This window comes from Thermobia domestica, chromosome 5, assembly GCF_964235325.1.
Source record: "Thermobia domestica chromosome 5, izTheDome1.hap1.1, whole genome shotgun sequence".
Lineage (NCBI taxonomy): Eukaryota > Metazoa > Arthropoda > Insecta > Zygentoma > Lepismatidae > Thermobia > Thermobia domestica.
Window position 1 is genome coordinate 17,517,011 of NC_137458.1, and position 20,736 is coordinate 17,537,746.

The following is a 20,736-nucleotide window of genomic DNA, read 5'->3' on the forward strand; positions in this document are numbered from 1 at the left end:
TTTTGACAATTTTCTTTCTCTGGCAGATTTTTTTTTTTTTTTTTTTTACAAAAATAAGATAAAATAGAAATATGTTTAAAGGTGCAAAGGTGCACGTGCACCCCGTTCCTTGTAAATATACACTACCTAAAGTGAGAAGCTAGGAGTGAAAATAGCAACACTTTCCGAAATTTTCCTCTGTCATGTTTCGATTTGGGCTTAAATCAAAGGGAAGTTTTGCAAAATCGATAGTTTAAGTCAATTTTCTAAAAGTTCAACAAAAGGATTCACCGAGAACAGATACTTAGGACTTCCAGGGCATTTCCTCATTCACACCACAGGTGCCTAAAGGCATTTAAAAAAATCCAATTCAATTCAAATGTAGGCCTACTGGTAGTTATTGGTGCACCCCTCAGAAGATCCTTTCTACCAAATCTTGTGTGTTGGTCCCCCTTGATGAGTTTCTCGCTACGCCACTGATGTCTGATATGTATTTGATTTATAAACTAAATTGCTTGCAAGCAAATGAAATGTCCTTCCTGCTTCCCTGGGGGCCAGTATATGTGTAACTTTGGTGTAATGTAGCTCCGGGTTCGATCCTTGTTGGGAAGTGAGCTCGAGTTTCAACCACATTGGTCAGTGCAAGACTGTTGTAAAATAAACATATATGGTGACTACCGGAAGTGAGCTCCTTCATGCCTAAGTGCTTAGCGTACGCTCCTTTCGCCTGGAAGACCCGGGTTCGATTCCCGGCGTGAGCACATGTGGTTTCGATTCCATGTTAATCAGTAGGTCCCGTCTCATAAAGCCTCGCTGCCGAAAAGGACGTTAAGCTCCAAATCAACTCAACTATCGGCAGTGTCATCACAAGAAGTAAAAATCTTATCAATAAGCTTACATTAAAAACTTCACTCTTTGATTATTTCTCTTTTTCCTCTTTTTTAAATACAGAGCAATCAAAGTAATGGTATTCTCAAAGGACATGTGCCTGAGGGCCTAAGGTGTTTACTGAATCTTAAGTATGAGGAAAAAGAAAACAGACTGAAAAACGTGGAATTTATTTACTAGTATAATGGAGATTCTTTTTAGGCCAACCTTAGACTCCCTGTCGCCAAGGATGTTTAAACGTTACTCAAGCGTAACTCCAAGACCATCAGAATTGAAGAAGATGAAATACAGGTACAAAAGGTAACCGATAAAGAAAAGAGAAACATAGAAATGGTACTCATCATAACAAAAATATGTCTACTTACACAAAAATGTTCTGCAGAATTTCAATAGTTTCATATCGCTAAAATCAAGGAACAAAACCCTTTGGGTTCGAGAGAGAACTGGTATTCAGTGGAACCAGTTTTATCTTAACAATCTCAAGCAGGTACGACATACGTGGGTATATCGAGTAACGCTAATCCCTTGGTGACCGTAACTACAATACCAAAATGCAGAATGTTCCATTGAGTAACGTTACTTAGTGTAACATAATTCAGAGCGTACCATTTTAAAAGTTACACTGACCAATAACGTTATTAACTAGGTGCAGAAATGGGTTACAAAATAGTAACCGTAACAGATAACAAATTGTAAATATTGCACATTTCGTTAAGTTATCCACCCTTGCTTATTAGCCACTCTAAGTAGCCTATGATCTTCACTCGTCGAGATCAAACGACTGAATGACAAATTTGCAACACAGCTGAGGTCATTCACTTCTTTTCCCTAAGCAAAGGGAGGGTTTCCTCCGTTAGAGGGCGGCTTCGCTGTGGTCTGTCTTATTAGCAACTCTAAGTAGCCTATGATCTTCACTCGTTAAGATCAAACGACTGAATGACAAATTTGCAACACAGCTGAGGTCATTCACTTCTTTTCCCTAAGCAAAGGGAGGGTTTCCTCCGTTAGAGGGCGGCTTCGCTGTGGTCTGTCTTATTAGCCACTCTAAGTAGCCTATGATCTTCACTCGTCGAGATCAAACGACTGAATGACAAATTTGCAACACAGCTGAGGTCATTCACTTCTTTTCCCTAAGCAAAGGGAGGGTTTCCTCCGTTAGAGGGCGGCTTCGCTGTGGTCTGTCTTATTAGCCACTCTAAGTAGCCTATGATCTTCACTCGTCGAGATCAAACGACTGAATGACAAATTTGCAACACAGCTGAGGTCATTCACTTCTTTTCCCTAAGCAAAGGGAGGGTTTCCTCCGTTAGAGGGCGGCTTCGCTGTGGTCTGTCTTATTAGCCACTCTAAGTAGCCTATGATCTTCACTCGTCGAGATCAAACGACTGAATGACAAATTTGCAACACAGCTGAGGTCATTCACTTCTTTTCCCTAAGCAAAGGGAGGGTTTCCTCCGTTAGAGGGCGGCTTCGCTGTGGTCTGTCTTATTAGCCACTCTAAGTAGCCTATGATCTTCACTCGTCGAGATCAAACGACTGAATGACAAATTTGCAACACAGCTGAGGTCATTCACTTCTTTTCCCTAAGCAAAGGGAGGGTTTCCTCCGTTAGAGGGCGGCTTCGCTGTGGTCTGTCTTATTAGCCACTCTAAGTAGCCTATGATCTTCACTCGTTAAGATCAAACGACTGAATGACAAATTTGCAACACAGCTGAGGTCATTCACTTCTTTTCCCTAAGCAAAGGGAGGGTTTCCTCCGTTAGAGGGCGGCTTCGCTGTGGTCTGTCTTATTAGCCACTCTAAGTAGCCTATGATCTTCACTCGTTAAGATCAAACGACTGAATGACAAATTGGCAACACAGCTGAGGTCATTCACTTCATTTCCCTAAGCAAAGGGAGGGTTTCCTCCGTTAGAGGGCGGCTTCGCTGTGGTCTGTCTTATTAGCCACTCTACGTAGCCTATGATCTTCACTCGTCGAGATCAAACGACTGAATGACAAATTTGCAACACAGCTGAGGTCATTCACTTCTTTTCCCTAAGCAAAGGGAGGGTTTCCTCCGTTAGAGGGCGGCTTCGCTGTGGTCTGTCTTATTAGCCACTCTAAGTAGCCTATGATCTTCACTCGTCGAGATCAAACGACTGAATGACAAATTTGCAACACAGCTGAGGTCATTCACTTCTTTTCCCTAAGCAAAGGGAGGGTTTCCTCCGTTAGAGGGCGGCTTCGCTGTGGTCTGTCTTATTAGCCACTCTAAGTAGCCTATGATCTTCACTCGTTAAGATCAAACGACTGAATGACAAATTGGCAACACAGCTGAGGTCATTCACTTCTTTTCCCTAAGCAAAGGGAGGGTTTCCTCCGTTAGAGGGCGGCTTCGCTGTGGTCTGTCTTATTAGCCACTCTAAGTAGCCTATGATCTTCACTCGTTAAGATCAAACGACTGAATGACAAATTGGCAACACAGCTGAGGTCATTCACTTCTTTTCCCTAAGCAAAGGGAGGGTTTCCTCCGTTAGAGGGCGGCTTCGCTGTGGTCTGTCTTATTAGCCACTCTAAGTAGCCTATGATCTTCACTCGTCGAGATCAAACGACTGAATGACAAATTTGCAACACAGCTGAGGTCATTCACTTCTTTTCCCTAAGCAAAGGGAGGGTTTCCTCCGTTAGAGGGCGGCTTCGCTGTGGTCTGTCTTATTAGCCACTCTAAGTAGCCTATGATCTTCACTCGTCGAGATCAAACGACTGAATGACAAATTTGCAACACAGCTGAGGTCATTCACTTCTTTTCCCTAAGCAAAGGGAGGGTTTCCTCCGTTAGAGGGCGGCTTCGCTGTGGTCTGTCTTATTAGCCACTCTAAGTAGCCTATGATCTTCACTCGTCGAGATCAAACGACTGAATGACAAATTTGCAACACAGCTGAGGTCATTCACTTCTTTTCCCTAAGCAAAGGGAGGGTTTCCTCCGTTAGAGGGCGGCTTCGCTGTGGTCTGTCTTATTAGCCACTCTAAGTAGCCTATGATCTTCACACGTTAAGATCAAACGACTGAATGACAAATTTGCAACACAGCTGAGGTCATTCAGTTCTTTTCCCTAAGCAAAGGGAGGGTTTCCTCCGTTAGAGGGCGGCTTCGCTGTGGTCTGTCTTATTAGCCACTCTAAGTAGCCTATGATCTTCACTCGTTAAGATCAAACGACTGAATGACAAATTGGCAACACAGCTGAGGTCATTCACTTCTTTTCCCTAAGCAAAGGGAGGGTTTCCTCCGTTAGAGGGCGGCTTCGCTGTGGTCTGTCTTATTAGCCACTCTAAGTAGCCTATGATCTTCACTCGTTAAGATCAAACGACTGAATGACAAATTTGCAACACAGCTGAGGTCATTCACTTCTTTTCCCTAAGCAAAGGGAGGGTTTCCTCCGTTAGAGGGCGGCTTCGCTGTGGTCTGTCTTATTAGCCACTCTAAGTAGCCTATGATCTTCACTCGTCGAGATCAAACGACTGAATGACAAATTTGCAACACAGCTGAGGTCATTCACTTCTTTTCCCTAAGCAAAGGGAGGGTTTCCTCCGTTAGAGGGCGGCTTCGCTGTGGTCTGTCTTATTAGCCACTCTAAGTAGCCTATGATCTTCACTCGTCGAGATCAAACGACTGAATGACAAATTTGCAACACAGCTGAGGTCATTCACTTCTTTTCCCTAAGCAAAGGGAGGGTTTCCTCCGTTAGAGGGCGGCTTCGCTGTGGTCTGTCTTATTAGCCACTCTAAGTAGCCTATGATCTTCACTCGTTAAGATCAAACGACTGAATGACAAATTTGCAACACAGCTGAGGTCATTCACTTCATTTCCCTAAGCAAAGGGAGGGTTTCCTCCGTTAGAGGGCGGCTTCGCTGTGGTCTGTCTTATCAGCCACTCTAAGTAGCCTATGATCTTCACTCGTCGAGATCAAACGACTGAATGACAAATTTGCAACACAGCTGAGGTCATTCACTTCTTTTCCCTAAGCAAAGGGAGGGTTTCCTCCGTTAGAGGGCGGCTTCGCTGTGGTCTGTCTTATTATCCATTCTAAATAGCCTACGATCTTCACTCGTCAAGATCAAGCGACTGAATGACAAATTGGCAACACAGCTGAGGTCATTCACTTCTTTTCCCTAAGCAAAGGGAGGGTTTCCTCCGTTAGAGGGCGGCTTCGCTGTGGTCTGTCTTATTAGCCACTCTAAGTAGCCTATGATCTTCACTCGTTAAGATCAAACGACTGAATGACAAATTGGCAACACAGCTGAGGTCATTCACTTCATTTCCCTAAGCAAAGGGAGGGTTTCCTCCGTTAGAGGGCGGCTTCGCTGTGGTCTGTCTTATTAGCCACTCTAAGTAGCCTATGATCTTCACTCGTCAAGATCAAACGATTGAATGACAAATTGGCAACACAGCTGAGGTCATTCACTTCTTTTCCCTAAGCAAAGGGAGGGTTTCCTCCATTAGAGGGCGGCTTCGCTGTGGTCTGTCTTATTAGCCACTCTAAGTAGCCTATGATCTTCACTCGTTAAGATCAAACGACTGAATGACAAATTGGCAACACAGCTGAGGTCATTCACTTCTTTTCCCTAAGCAAAGGGAGGGTTTCCTCCGTTAGAGGGCGGCTTCGCTGTGGTCTGTCTTATTAGCCACTCTAAGTAGCCTATGATCTTCACTCGTCGAGATCAAACGACTGAATGACAAATTGGCAACACAGCTGAGGTCATTCACTTCATTTCCCTAAGCAAACGGAGGGTTTTGTCCACCAGAGGGCGGCGAGGCTGGGGCCGAAGTATATTTCGCATAGTTTCCGAGGGCACAGGTGGAATAGACAGGCTCTAGGTTGGTTGTCGCCTCGGGCAGGAACTCGTCTCAGCGTCCCCATTGCGGGGGGGGGGGACCAAGTCATCAGTGGGCCCCCAAACTCGTGAAGTGGGATGTAGGGAAGGGGCCCCACTCCATGCTATCTGCGGGGTGGCCCCCAAGCTTTTAGTTAAGCCACTGGCGTCTCCCCAACCAACCAAACCAAAACGCTCCCCAATTACACATGATATTGGTATGACACAGTAATTCTCCTGCTCCAATTTTTCTACAAGTGGTAAAGCTTGATTTCAAAATTGCAGCACATAATTTAATTTTTAGTACAAGAGAAAACACCACACTAATTAGTATTTGATTTCCAAATATTCTGAGAGTAGCATGTTTCATATATTCTTATAGTCTTATCATAATAACTGCAAATCACAATGTTTGTGGAATTATATCGGGATATACATTTGTGTAAAATGAATCAACAGTCTGTTGCTTTAGAAAAGAATATTTAATTATGACAAACAGTCAAGCTGTTGTCTCGAGTATTATACTCGGACATTTTGCAAATCTCTTAAATCGATGTAAGTTAAATGAAAACACAAAAAGCTGGAACTAAAATTCAATTTCACGGGCTCTTTTGGCTGCAAAATTTTTACAATATACTCAAAATATGACTTTAAAGGTAACTTCTGATTTATGAATATGATCGTAAAGGATGGTGAGTAGCTATTGTCCTGTTAAGTTTCTGATGTATTTTTTTACGGTCTTTAGTTTGCTAAAACTCCTTTCTTTACCTTACAGTTGAAATAAATATTTGTTCAATTTTGCGCCCCTTAATCTGGCGTCCGGGACACAAGCTCTGTTTTCCCCTTAGTTACGTCACTGGGCAGGAGGCTGGAAATTGGCCCCCTTAATTTGAGAAACACACACTCTTTAATAAATTGCCTACTATTAAAAAAGAAAAAAAAAAACATGAAACTTTAATTTTGGTGGACAATTTTACCCCTACTGGTGCAATATGATCCTTATGTGAAAAACTGATTTGATGCCATGACCAGCTACGGATTTTGAACCCGGAACCTTGCAATTACCTCACTTATCCAAGTTTTCTGTGAAGCCCTGTGCAGTTTGAGCAGTCTGTTCGCTATGGATTGTAAACCACCCATAATATAATCACTCACGTGATATGAAACTTTTCGCACCTTTAGTTCTGTTATATAATACCATCAACAATTCTTCCGGTTAGCAGTTATATACCGTTTCAATGTAATTAATAAGTATAACATTGCATAACCGTATTGAAGGTTAAATGAATATATGATATATATCTAACTACCAAGCAAGTGGGTGTGGATTTTTTGAAGAAAATCAGACAGTGGTATGATCTTTTCGTTATCATCACTTATCATGTTGGGTATAATTTTTCGCACAGCTTAATGCTTCACAACCTCGTGATATTTGCAATAAATGTGTGTGTGTGTATGAGTGTGCGTGTGTATGTATGTGAGTGCATGTGGGAGGGCTTAATTCATACAGTTAGGTTGTTATATATATTCTTTTACGTAATAGGTACTTTTACTCACCAAGTCATTATTGGTGCTGAAGTGCAACTGAATATGTGTTAATTAAAAAACAAAAACTTTCAAACTATGCTGAGCATAAGTATGGACAATGTTGCACATCTTTCCCTCAAGGCTTAGGTACAATCCACAAATTTACCATTTTCTTCCCAAAATTACCATTCCTCCCCCAAATTTACAATTCTCCACTTTGATTCTATTATTTTTAATGAACATTAAAGTCCCCCAAATAATTTCATAAGCGCAACCTGGGTGCTAAAACCTATGTTTGGTCACCCCTGAATATGAAAAATCTTATACAATGACTATAGCCACCTATCTGTTCATCCGCGGGGAAGTGGTGGCTCAGAGGTAGAGCGTTCATCTCTGGTAAATGGGGCCCTTGGTTCGATCTCAGCTCGCTCCCAGTGAACTTTATGGTGGACAAACACCGTGTGCGTGGGTTTTCTCGGGATTCTCCCACTTTCCTCATTTCATTCATTTCTTATCATCACCGTCTCCTTTAGCCTATCCGGCATAATCGTGGGACGTAGAACTTCAAGATTTCATTTCATGTTCATTTCTGTCGATCCGTCCTTCCGTCTGTTGACAGCTACCAGAACAAAAACGGTAACAGACAGTGTGAAGGAAGTTTGCCTGATGTAAAATTAGCGCCCCAAGAATAGGATCCATCTCGAGCTATTTTCAACGAGTTTAAAAAGTTCGTTACTGAATTCTCTGTCTATTGTGTATGTCTGTTTGTCTATCCATCTGTCTGTTATTTGCGATTTTTTTCAATTTTGAACCCTGTATTCCATAGAGCAGCAAAAACTATCAGAGAAAATGATTAAATATTTTTGCGTCACTCTTACTGTTCCCGAGATATTGGCCAAAAAATGGCCGATTTCCAGAGATTTAAGGAGCCATATCTGTGGAACCGTAAGTCATAGAGAGATCATATTTGTGTTTATCAATATCTAAAAGGATGATAAATATTTTGGTACCAAATAGGAACCGGAGACCGCTGTCCAACTGGCCACTGGTTTGGCCAATGGCCACCAATTAAAATCGGTACCAAAATGTTTACCATCCTACGGTAAGTCATAGAGAGATTATATTGGTGTTAATCAATACCATCCTCTTAGGTATTGATTAACATCAATATCATCTCTCTATGACTTACCGATCCCGTGATATTGGCCAAAAAAATGGAAAATTTCTAGATATTTAAGAAGCTACAGCTCGGAAGCCATAAGTTGTAGAGAGATTATATTGATGTTAATCAATACCTAAGAGGATGGTAAATATTTTGGTACCAAATAGTAACCGGTTGCCACTGTCCAACTGGCCACAGGTTTGGCCAATGGCCAGTTGGCCAGTGGCCACTAACTATTATCGGAACCAAAATGTTTACCATACTCTTAGATATTTATTAACACTAATATCATCTCTCTATGACTTACTGTTCCCCTGATATTGGCCGAAAGAAAATTCCGATTTCGGGAGATTTAAGGAGCCAAATCTCGGTAACCGTAAGTCACACAGAGATCATATTGGTGTTGATTAGTACCTAAGAGGATGGTGAACATATCGGTACCAAATAGTAATCGGTGGCCACTGATTAACTGTATACTGGTCAACTGGCCACCGTTCCAAAGATATTGGCCCAAAAATGTCGAATTTCTAGATATTTAAGCAGCCATATCTCTAGAACTGTAAGTCACAGAGAGATGATATTTTGCTAATTTTTGCGAGAAAGAGAAGAAGGTACGGATAAAATGATTTACTTTTACATCTAGGAACAATGACAGTTATCCTTGCCGCTCCATCTCTCCATTTTTTTTAAGTTCGTTCTGGCAATGCTCTTTGAGCATTCTCATCTGTTTCTTTTTTTTCTCACTATTTTAACTGGAAACGCTTGAAATCTTAGTACTTGAGAGGTTTTCCTCAGTTTAACTAGACGAATACCTTTAAACAGAGGCTTTGGTCGGATTCTTTACACATTCTTTTATTTTAAATCATTAATGATTCAAATTTTCTTCGCGAATTGTATAAAGAGGGTTTTACGACAAATACAAGTTGTCTCCGCACAAAGAGTTTCTTCTCATCCCCCTCATCTAACCAAATTACGAAGTTAAACAGGTTTTGAAACTCTGCTTGAGTGACATTTGGGACACTCTTTATTTCATCCAGCTACCGATACACTGTTTTAAGGGGGGTATATTGACTCAGTGGTAGAGAGCTTACCTTTGGTGCGTGGGGTCCCTGGTTCGATCCCCGGCCAGTTGTGGACAACATCGTGTCCATGTTTTTCTCCGTTTCCTTCCACATTCTCATTCCACCGACTCTTCCATAATCATTCACTAGCCTTAATCATTGGTCTCCTAACTGGTATAAACGTGGGACGTTAAACTGAAAGATTTCATTTTCATTTTATGAGTTTACGAGGCCTTATTCCGGCGAAATTAAAAATACCGCTAATTTTACAGTAATTATATGATATCTTCAAATAGATAAAAGATAATTGAAATGTGGAACAAGAGCGCCCTAGACAATATCATTTTACATGAGATACCGTTATCACGACTCACTTATCTGCTTTCGATTTCAAGCCATTTTGAAAATCGGCATTTATTTTCGTGTTTGTAATCGGCTGCAAACGGAAAGCCACTAGGTGACTTGTGATAACGGTACCTTATGCAAAATAATATTGTCTAGGGCGCTCTTGTTCCACATTTCAATTATTTTTTTTATCTATTTGAAGATATCATATAATTACTGTAAAATTAGCGGTATTTTAATTTCACCGGGATGAGGCCTCTTAAGGATTAAATTTTCAAGGAGCTGTAGCAGGCCTATAAAATGAAACTGTTCCAAAAACTCAATGGCATGTGACTTTCAGAACAATCTGTATGATATTCAACTAGTATCGCACGATTTACAAAGTCAAACCTTTCAGAAGTTGTGGCTAGTCTATAAAATGTAACTGTGAACTGACACTACCTCCTGAATTGTGTTACTACATGGCTTTTGGGACACTCTGTATGATATCCCATTTAAAGCGCACGATTTTTTCATTATCCTTGGTTGTTCTATTTTTATGGTCATCCTGTATTAAATTAATTATGTTTACATCTATGTAAATTGCCTATTCTAATAGGCAATGAAAGGAAGTTTTATTCTGTCAATCATTTTGACTGGAACGAAAGTAGTGAAAGTTTTAGGAAGAAATATCTTTTTTGTTTGTTTATTATTTTGTCTGTAACTACATGACAGAGCCATACTGGACAATTGACCTTCCTTAGTTGTATTTATATAGAAAGTCTTGTATCAAAATGCAAATTTAATATCAAACTTCCCTTCTACTAATAACATAATTAAAAAGTCAACGTACCTCCTTTGAAGGACACTATACGATTTTTTTTTTTTTTTTTTGATAGCAGAGAAATGGAGTAAACTTTCTTGTTCGTTAACCTTTAGGAAACTTAGATGACATAAATCTTAGAATGATTTTAATTAAGGAAGCACTGGGTGTAAAAGTTAGAAAGTCGGGACCGCGTGATAGCCTATCATCTTTGTGGCTTACACGACCACAGTATATGCGGGCCTGGTGGCTCAGTGGTAGAGCGTTCACCTCCGGTGCTTGGGGTCCTTGGTTCGATCCCAGCTCGCGCTGTGTGGACTTTGTGGTGGACAAACACCGTGCTCCTGAGTTTTCTCGGGGTTCTCCCGTTTTCTCCTACATTCTTCATTCCACCATTTTCATTCATCTCTCATCATCACCTTCTCCTTTAGCCTAACCGGCATAACCTGGGACGTAAAACTTTAAAGATTTCATTTCATTTACACGATCACAGTATGTGCTACGAATTAGCATTTACATTTACACGATCACAGTATCTTAACACTAGTGTTGAAACACGAAACCAGAAAATTGTTGTCTCGTCTCGATTTTCGTCACGGAAACAAGACGAGATATGTATTTTCAAATCCGAGAGTTGACGAGAAACGTAAGAATTCTCGTTTTGTTTTCGATTTTTTTTTTATTTTTTTTTTTTTAGCTTCGTGGGAAATACAAGTGCACTTAAGTTTTGGATCTCAAACACTATTTTACAGTGATGGATCTAGAAGGTAAAAACTGCGGGGGGGGGGGGAGCCAGAACCCAAACTATGATAAGTATATCATGAGTTTATTATAAACTTCCAAAAATATGTAAATAATAGTTTAAAATATTTTCGTCACGGAAAAAATTGGGGAACCTAGTCCCCTCAGCCCCAGGCTAGATTAGCCACTGCTGTTTTAGTGTTACAGGATTGATAGTTTAAAAACTATCAATTGACTGTACGAACACAATGAAGGATATTTATCAAGGTTTAACGATTCAGAAATCATTACACAATACACTCCAATAATAAATATTTTTAAAATTGTTGACTTGATCTGATTTTCAGATCAGTGTCCCTTTCAATAGCGAGGCTATATGAGACGGAACCTACTGATTAACGTGGAATCCGAACCACATGAGCTCCCGCAGGGAATCGAACGCGGGTCTTCCACACCAGAGGCGCGTACGCTAACCGCTTAGCCACGAAGAAGCTCTTTAAAAGCTGTTCTATCACAACCTTTGTGAACCTTTAAGAAACAAAATCAGTGAATAAATTTTTCTATATAAATTCACAAAACGAAACGAGAACAACTTCGAGACGAAAAAAAAAAGGTTTTCGCCTACCTAGACGAGACGAGACTTTATACAAAATTCAGCAAATGAGACGAGACAATATAGCTTTATCTTTCGTATCGCCTCGTCTCGTGTGCAACAAAACCACTCTATAAGTTGGACTTAATAAAATGTGCTATAATTACATTTTTCGCTAAGGGAGATAAATAAATGGATGTTACGATGATGAGAGAATTAGTGAAATGAAAGTATGGGAGGAAACGGGAGCCTTTATGTTGCCCATCACAAATTCATATCACAGGTGAGTGCTTTATCAGTTTGCCTTTGTGGTGAAATCAGGCTCCATTCCAGACCCACAAGAAGAAGTAAAAGAATTGTAATTTTGAAATCAATACGTCAAATGCACCAGCATTAAGAAATAAGTGGAGTTTTGACCCAATTTATATCACTGAACTTATTTGCGCCCAGAAACAATAGTTGAAGAATATTTGTGTATAAACACTGTAATTTACGCTACGGAAACAGTTTAACCATACCAACGAGGGGCATTAACAATAGAAAGAAATGCAGAGATCTTATTAAACGCTTGCAAGGACAAGGGTTTAGAAGTAAATGCAGAGAAAACTAAATACATGAAAGTGCGTCGGGACCGGAATACAGCAAATTATGGATGCGTTAAAATATTAAATAATACTTTTGATAAAGTGGATAGTTTCAAATATCTAGGATCAATATTAACGGAGGAAAATCATATTGACGGAGAAGTTAAATGTCGACTAAAAGCAGGGAATTCGTGTTACTATTCGGTTCAAAATCTCCTGTCGTCGCGAATTCTGTCGAGGAATTTGAAGCTTAAAATATACAAAACGATAATCATGCCTGTTGTTCTGTATGGTTGCGAAACATGGTCGCTTACTCTGAGGGAAGAACATAGACTGAAAGTATTTGCGAACAAGATGCTAAGAGGAATATTCGGACCCAAAAAAGGAACGGGAATGGGGAATGGCGGAAACTTCATAACGAGGAACTACATAATTTATATAGTTCACCCAACATATTAGGGTCGTCAAGTCTAGGAGGCTTAGGTGGGCGGGTCATGTAGCTAGAAAGGAAGAAAGTAGAAACACTTTCAAAGTCTTGACTGGAAGACCAATCGGAAAACGACCATTAGGAAGACCTAGGCGCAGATGGGAGGACAATATTAAGATGGATCTCGCAGAGACAGGAATACAAAGAAGAAACTGGATCCAATTGGCTAAGGATAGAAGTCAGTGGAGAGCTTTTGTGAACGCGGCATTGAACCTCCGGGTTCCATAGGCCATAGAGTTAGTTAGTTTAGGGAGGGGCATTGGAAACCAAAACTAGTAAGTAAGTTTAACTAGTTCTGACATTTTTTTTTGGGGGGGGACAACATGTCAGGACACAATTTAGGACTTTCTTTACGGATCATGGAAGTGATAGAACCCTATGATATGAGTTTCTATTTAAAATAGTGGAGAATACCCAAAATTTATCTTTTATCAAGACATTTATAACAGTTAATTTTTATTGCATTTAAAATGTTTTAGACACCCGTTCATCACACTTTCTGATATAAGGATGAGATAACATTTAGTGTAATAAAGTACTCCTTTAAAATAAATTAGATGTATGGCACGGTGGCTCAATGGTAGAGTGCTTACCTCTGATGGATGAAATTCTTGGTTCGATCCCTGGCCAAGCAAGTTTGTAATGTTCAACTCTCCCATTTTCTCCCACATTTTCATTTCACTAGTCGTCCCATGATCATTCACTTGTCTGAATCATCCGTATCCTTCAGCCTAAAAGACATAATCGTGGGACGTTAAACAGGAAAAATTTCATTTCATTTTTCTCATTTTAAAATAGGGTCTCTTCTAGTGTTGTAAATAGAAAAAAAAACCGTTCGTATTTTTTCAGAAATGTACGTTTTTTTTAGAAAAAAAAACATTGCCTCTCGTTTTTTTTCTAAATTTCGTTTTTTTTCAAATAGTCATTTTTAATGCATCTTACGCCTATTTAACTATGAAATATTTTTATGTACGTGCAATCACCGTAAAATGCAACATAAATTAAACGCTAGATACTGATACGCTACAAATATTTTACAATTTACATGAATACCATACCTATTAACAATTCGGGTTTCAGCAGTTTTCATCAATATCAACTAAGAAATAAAAGTAGAAATGAAATTTTGTTTTTTCGTGAAAGCAGGCCTTAAATAAGTACGAAAATAATGTCACGAACAGTATAAAATTCAAATAACTTGTCTAAAGGTAAAAACTAATACTAATTTGCCTAATAGTATTTTTCTAAATGTCATATATAAATAATTTGTCGACTAGATATATATGATATGCAGAGCCGGCTCTACCATATATGCAACACGTGCATTTGCGTGGAGCGGCAAGTTTGGATGGTCCGGCAAAATCTGTCATAAGTATATTATCTAAATTAAATATTTCTTGTTGGAAACAGACTTCATGATGATGGTAGTTACATTTACTAAGCTGACATTCTATTTGAGTACTACATTCATAAATTATGTTTAGGTCGCATTAAATTCACATGGACAATGCTAAAGCAAATGGTCAAATAAATCCGAGCACAAATTGCTTGATTGTTGCCAAATGCAAGAATTCAATTCTCGAACAGTAGTAAATATTTGTTCCATTTAGTAAGTTATCACAGTTTTGATATGACAACTAGTCTTGTTTTTGTCAGAAACAGGTTCCTTATTATTGAAGATAGAAACAAGTTTTTTTTTAAAAAATGTTAACAAATATAGAAGAGAAATCAAGAAATAAAGATAAAAGAGCTAGTTGCACTGGAATTGCAAACTGATACATTGAGATTGAAGCTCGATAGTGAATTCTATAACAAGGATTACCATCTTTCCTCTGCAGGTGTGTTTGCTTTATCTTTCACTAACATAATAGATTAATATTAAAAAAAAAAAAAAAGACACAACGGGATTGCATTTTTATAAGTATTTAAGCCTTTCTGAGTGCAACTGCTCTTACCCTCACCTTTGTTGTTCATGCTGGAGTAGCATACCTAAAATCATGACTTTTAAGATTTGTTCTTTCTGGAGAAAGTGGGAGGCGGCAAATTATACCATTGCATGGGGCGACAATTTGACTAGGACCGGCTCTGACGATATGTATATAAAAGACATGAATATAGGATGACACAGTTTGAAGTAATGCACGGTGTTTCAAAATTAATATTAGGGTTTTGAAACCTTGTAGTATCTATTACAATTAACTTACAATTATAAATATTATATCAAATGAAAGAGCAACTCAAACAATTTTGTACGCACGCATGTGCATGCATTGTTTCTTCTGTCTGCCGTTAGAAAGAGCAAGCAGTAAAGATGTAGACTAGAGAGCAGAAAATTTTTTGTGTTTTAATAAAAACTGAATCTGTACAGTGCAACGGTCTGTGTGAAGAATATTAAGGAGACGCTTGCAACTACGTCCTTATCGTTTGCAGTTGCTACAGGTCTAAAGCCTGCAGAATACGGTTTACGTGCCAATTTCGCAAGTGAAATATTGCTGCATAACAATGAAGATTTTCTGGATCGTGTCATCTTCAGTGATAAATCGACATTTCACCTAAGAGCTAATGTGAACACTCATAATGTTTGTATCTGGCCGTCAGCAAATCCTCAGGAGATGGTACACTTGAAACGAGAATCCCCTAAATTGAATGTGTCTAGTGCCATATGGCGGAAAGTTTATGGGCCTTTCTCGCCTATCGACTAGATGTGTGCCGTGTGACGAATGAATCTCACATTGGACACTTGTAGCAAAGACTGTTTGAGGTGCATTTGATGTTTGGTCTTTGAGTTGGTATTTCAGGTCTTTTACTTGATGCATTGCTTATAATTGTACGTAAAATGTAATAAGTACTACGAAGACTTAAAACCCCAAAATTCATTTTGAAGCACCCTGCATTTCTCACCAACAGTGTTGGAACTAAAATGTAAAAAGGAGAGAAAATTTTCCTTATAAAGTTATTGTTTACAACGATATTATTAGTCGAGACTAACAATGATATTATTATTAGTTGAGACTGTAACTACAACAACAACACGAGTTAGTAGTCAAAAAAATGTAATCAAATGTATACTCGGTGGCCCAGGTGGCCAAAGTGGCACACACGGGTGCATTTGTTTAATCCGCTCCTGTGTGGACACTAATTAAGATGTCGGGATATTATTTTTGCAAAATATGGTTGGACTATAGTTTATCATAGTAATTTTTTCTTCTGGTGTCGAATCTCCTTCTCAAATTTCACCCCAGTCAAAAATTCGAGAATTTTCTAATTTCGAATTTCCTTTACTTCTTTTTTCCCTGTAGCTTCCTTCGTTGTAGAAAGACCTCCTTAAGACTTGCCAGGTAGATACCTCAGATGGATACCTAATTGTTGACATCAATTGGACGGGCCTGCGCGCAGTGTTGCCAATTAGGGAAATTAAAATTTTCCTAAGTTTGGGCCAAAAATTAGAAATTTTTGTTTATAAATCCGTACCTATACGTCCGAGCGCAAGTCAACTTACGCCAATCGAACATTTGTCCTTACTTAACAAATGCAAGTACAGATCGTTACAATGGGGTAATTAAGAAACGCACGAAAAATTCGTATTTAGGTTTTAACACGATTTTTCTAGTTTTCCCTACTTTTCTGTTTACCGTAATATTTTTTGGTAATTAGAAGTTTTGTTCCTTAAATATCGTCATAATATTCGTAGGATATATTAGTGGTGTACCAATGTTTAATTTAAGATAGTTTGCGTATGTCTGGTAGCAATGTTACCAGCTACAGAAAATTTTAATTCCAGATTGTAGGGGGAAATTTTGGAAAAAATTATCTGTTTTGTCTCTATTATTTCCTTCTTGTTAGCTATATAGGACCAAACGTATCAGTATCTGGAAGTCTCATCTTTGCTCTACACAACGCACTATAGAAAGTTTCAATAGGATAATTAGAGGAAGTACAGTTGAGGTTTACAGTACACTTTGTTCTCTAATTGGGAAGATAACTGTGATTTTTAAAAAGGTAGAATGAGCTATTTTTTTATTGACATGCTTACTTTATTAGATATCGTCACAATACTTGTAGGATATATTAGAGGGATACCAAAGCTTATTTTAAGATAGTTTGTGTGTGTCTGATACTAGTGTTGCCAGCTACAGAAAATTTTAATTCCAGATTTTAGGGTCAAATTTTAACAAATCCCTTTTTCCTTCTATTATTTCCCTCTTGTTGGCTACACTCGAACAAACTACCAGTGTCTAAAAGCCTCGTCCTTAGCCTACACAGTGCACCATAAAAAGTTTCACTAGAATAATTAGGGAAAGTACAGTTGAGGTTTATAATAAATCATGTTCTGGAAATGGTAAGAAAATGGTGAATTTCTGAGGTAGAATGAGATTTTTTTTAAAGTTTCTTGCTTACTTTGTTAGATATCGCCATGATACTAGTAGGATATATTCTTGGAGTACTAAGGTTTTATTTTCAGATAGTTTTCGTCTGTCTGGTGGCAGTGTTTCCAGCCAAAACAATTAATTCCCGCTTTTAGGTGAAAAATTTGGAAAATTTCCCTTTTCCCCCTCTATTATTACCCTCTTACTGGCTACATTGAAACAAACGTACGACTACCTGAAAGCTTCCTCTTTGCCCTACAGAACGCACCATAAAAAGTTTCAATAGGATAATTAGAGAAGCTGTAGCCCCGGCATATTTGATTTTTGCTTGTGAGGCGTAAAAAGTGTCAAAATTTCATGTGTATGACAGAATTTGTTCTTTCCCTCTTTGGATGGAAGCAAGCGACTTCAGGATTTCACTGTACCTTGTCAACACACCAAAGATTTTTTTAGATGACTTGAACCCATATAGCAGTAGTGGTACTAGATACAAAAAATTTTGAAATTCGGTTAGAGAATTTTTTGTAAATTTTCACCCTTACATTTCCCTCAATAATATCCCACCCATTGGCAACACTGCAATGCAACTTACAACAAAAACTAGCCACATCCATTTTTTAAAAAACAAGGACTTAACCATATCAAAAGAATGAATGGTTTTTGAGCAATAAGTCACTAACTGAACTGGAAATGTAGGAAAACGCCAAAAATGACCTGGGGCCGAAAGGAATAATCACACAATTTTGCTAGTATATAGGTACAAAGAAACAAAAGATTTCTAAGTTACGAGGGCTTCGACTCAAGTTCTGTTGATTATTTCAATAATCTGCAACGTAAATCAATAAATAAGAGTTGCCAGAAAAAAAACAGAGATTTGAAAAAAAAACATGAAAAAGAACGATGTTTTTTATTGAAAAAAAAAATTCACAGAAAAAAAACCGTTTTTTTACAACACTAGTCTCTTCTTTAGTCGTTGACAGTTGCTTCTAAGATTCTGTGGATGGTTAAGACTTTATGAACATCTTGTATCTATGTAATATATATATATATATTAGATTTTTTGTTCCTTCGTTTTGTATAGTGAGTGTGAAATGGTATATCAGAGATAGTGGACATTCATCAGACTTCTAGTATTTTGCACGTACGTGATACAATATTATCTTTAAATGTTGTGGAGTTTTCGTAAATGTTGCAAAGCTCAGGGTTATTTGAGTAAAACTACTGAAGTAGCTAACTTCTCATCAGCCATGTATTTTCAGAGAAAACAATGTGTAGGTGGGTTATTCCTAGTGGCAAGGCCAGTGCTTTGGTACAGTTTCATTTTATAGGCTTATCCACAACTCCTGGAAAGTTTAACCCTGGAAGTTGTGCTCGTAAAGATCAAAGAAACATGAAGCTGTCTGTTTGTGAACCCCTTTTGCTTGCAGGAGCTCTCAGTATTTTTTTAAAGCATAACACAACACGAACATACAAACAAGGTTAAAAAAAAAAAGTGACTTAAGATAGGATGTTCAGGAAACGAACAATGGTTCAGAAGGATACAAACGTCGTGACTTAAGACGCAGTCACATACCACAAAAACCATGCAGATTGTAGCCTTGTTTAGTCGATCGTAGAAGTGCAAAAGGTCAACTATTGGAATAGATGAGCGGTAGGCTACGTAATGGGCTTGGAGGTCACATAACAAATACATAGCCTCAACTAAACAACCTTCTTATTATATCAGATGTGACATGAGAAACCACGATTTGCTATTCAGCTATATACATACACACGGAGAGAGAAAGAGAGAGTCCTTGGGTTGGGAACCGGAGATAGTAATCGGGAAGTTCTTTGACGGGATTGCACGTTCGTTGTTCAATTGTCGAAGCCCACTAAAAATCTAAATTTTTTTCTCTCTTTAGCTTATTAGGTCAAGGAAAACAACTAATGAAAGAGTTCCTTAGTTTCCGTTTCTGCAATATTCTATCCTCTTCTTGTGATTTGCTCTTGGGCGGGAGTGCAGAATAACGAAAATTAAAGACTTGATTTGATTTAACTTGATTTCGTTTCATTCTATTTGATTTCATTTTATTTCATTTGATTTGATTTTATTTCGTTTGATTTGATTTGATTTGATTTCATTTCATTTCATTTTATTTCGTTTGATTTGATTTGATTTCGTTTCATTTGAATGGAATTCATTTGGTTTCGTATCATTTGATTTGATTTCTTTTTATTTCATCTCATTTGATTTCAATTTTATTTCATTTGATTTCATTTAATTTGATTTGATTTTGAGTTTAGCGTCTCTTTCAGTAGCGAGACTATATGAGACGTGACGTACTGATTAACGTGGAACCACATGAGTTCCCGCTCCGAATTGGACCCGGGTCTCCCATGCTAAAGTCGCGTATGCTAACCTCTTAGCTACGAGGGAGCTCACGAAAATTAAAGAATTTGAGAAACTGCACAAGTAAGTTGTAAAATATTAGAAGTGTTTAATGAAATAAAATTGTCCAAAGAAACGAAATGACGTGAGTGAATATAAAACCTTATGTGTAGTTTTCGACAATACTATTTTTATAATTAATCTGAATGATAAGTGTATAGAAAACTATTGTGAGATTTGTGTTCACTTTTTAAATTTATTTCTAAACAAATTAACTTTGTTTATTTCTTAAATAACAATTATATTCTCTCGTATTCCGTTGCAGCCTCTTAAATTATTTTCAGTCATTGCTTTTTATGTTAAAATGAAATATTTATGTTTCATGAAATTTCAAACGTAGGCCTATAAACCTCTTTAAAATTTTGATTTTATAAGAAATTAGCCTTTGGCTAGCTGGGGGTCCCTAATTTTACTCGGCCTATGTCCTCGTGTCTCTTATGTATCAGTATTTTCATGAAGAATGAATTTTGTTGCTTTTGCTCTTAACATTTCCTGAATTGGCTCAGCTGGGGGCTTCACTCCTTGATCCTAGCGGTTACTCAACCTATGGCCTCACACCTCTTAAACTCACAATTCTACCAAATTTCAAGTTTCTTTTCGTATTTCAATTCTTTAAAAGATAAGATTTTGTATCCCAAGAAAACCCCATTTAAATAACAGTGGGAATTTCTTCGTCCTCCCTTTAGACCCCTTAAAAACTAAAAATATTCACTTTTGGCAAATTTAACGTGGGTTAGTCCCGGAAGGCTACATACAAGCCAAATTTCATCATTCTATTCCTGCCGGAAGCCCGAAAATGTTTTAGGGTGTAGAAGATGTCTCATATAAATAACATAGGAAAGATTCTTTAGTTCCCCATAAAACCACTTTAACGTTGGGAATTTTTTATTTTTGGTCGTTTACGTAGTTAATGCTGAC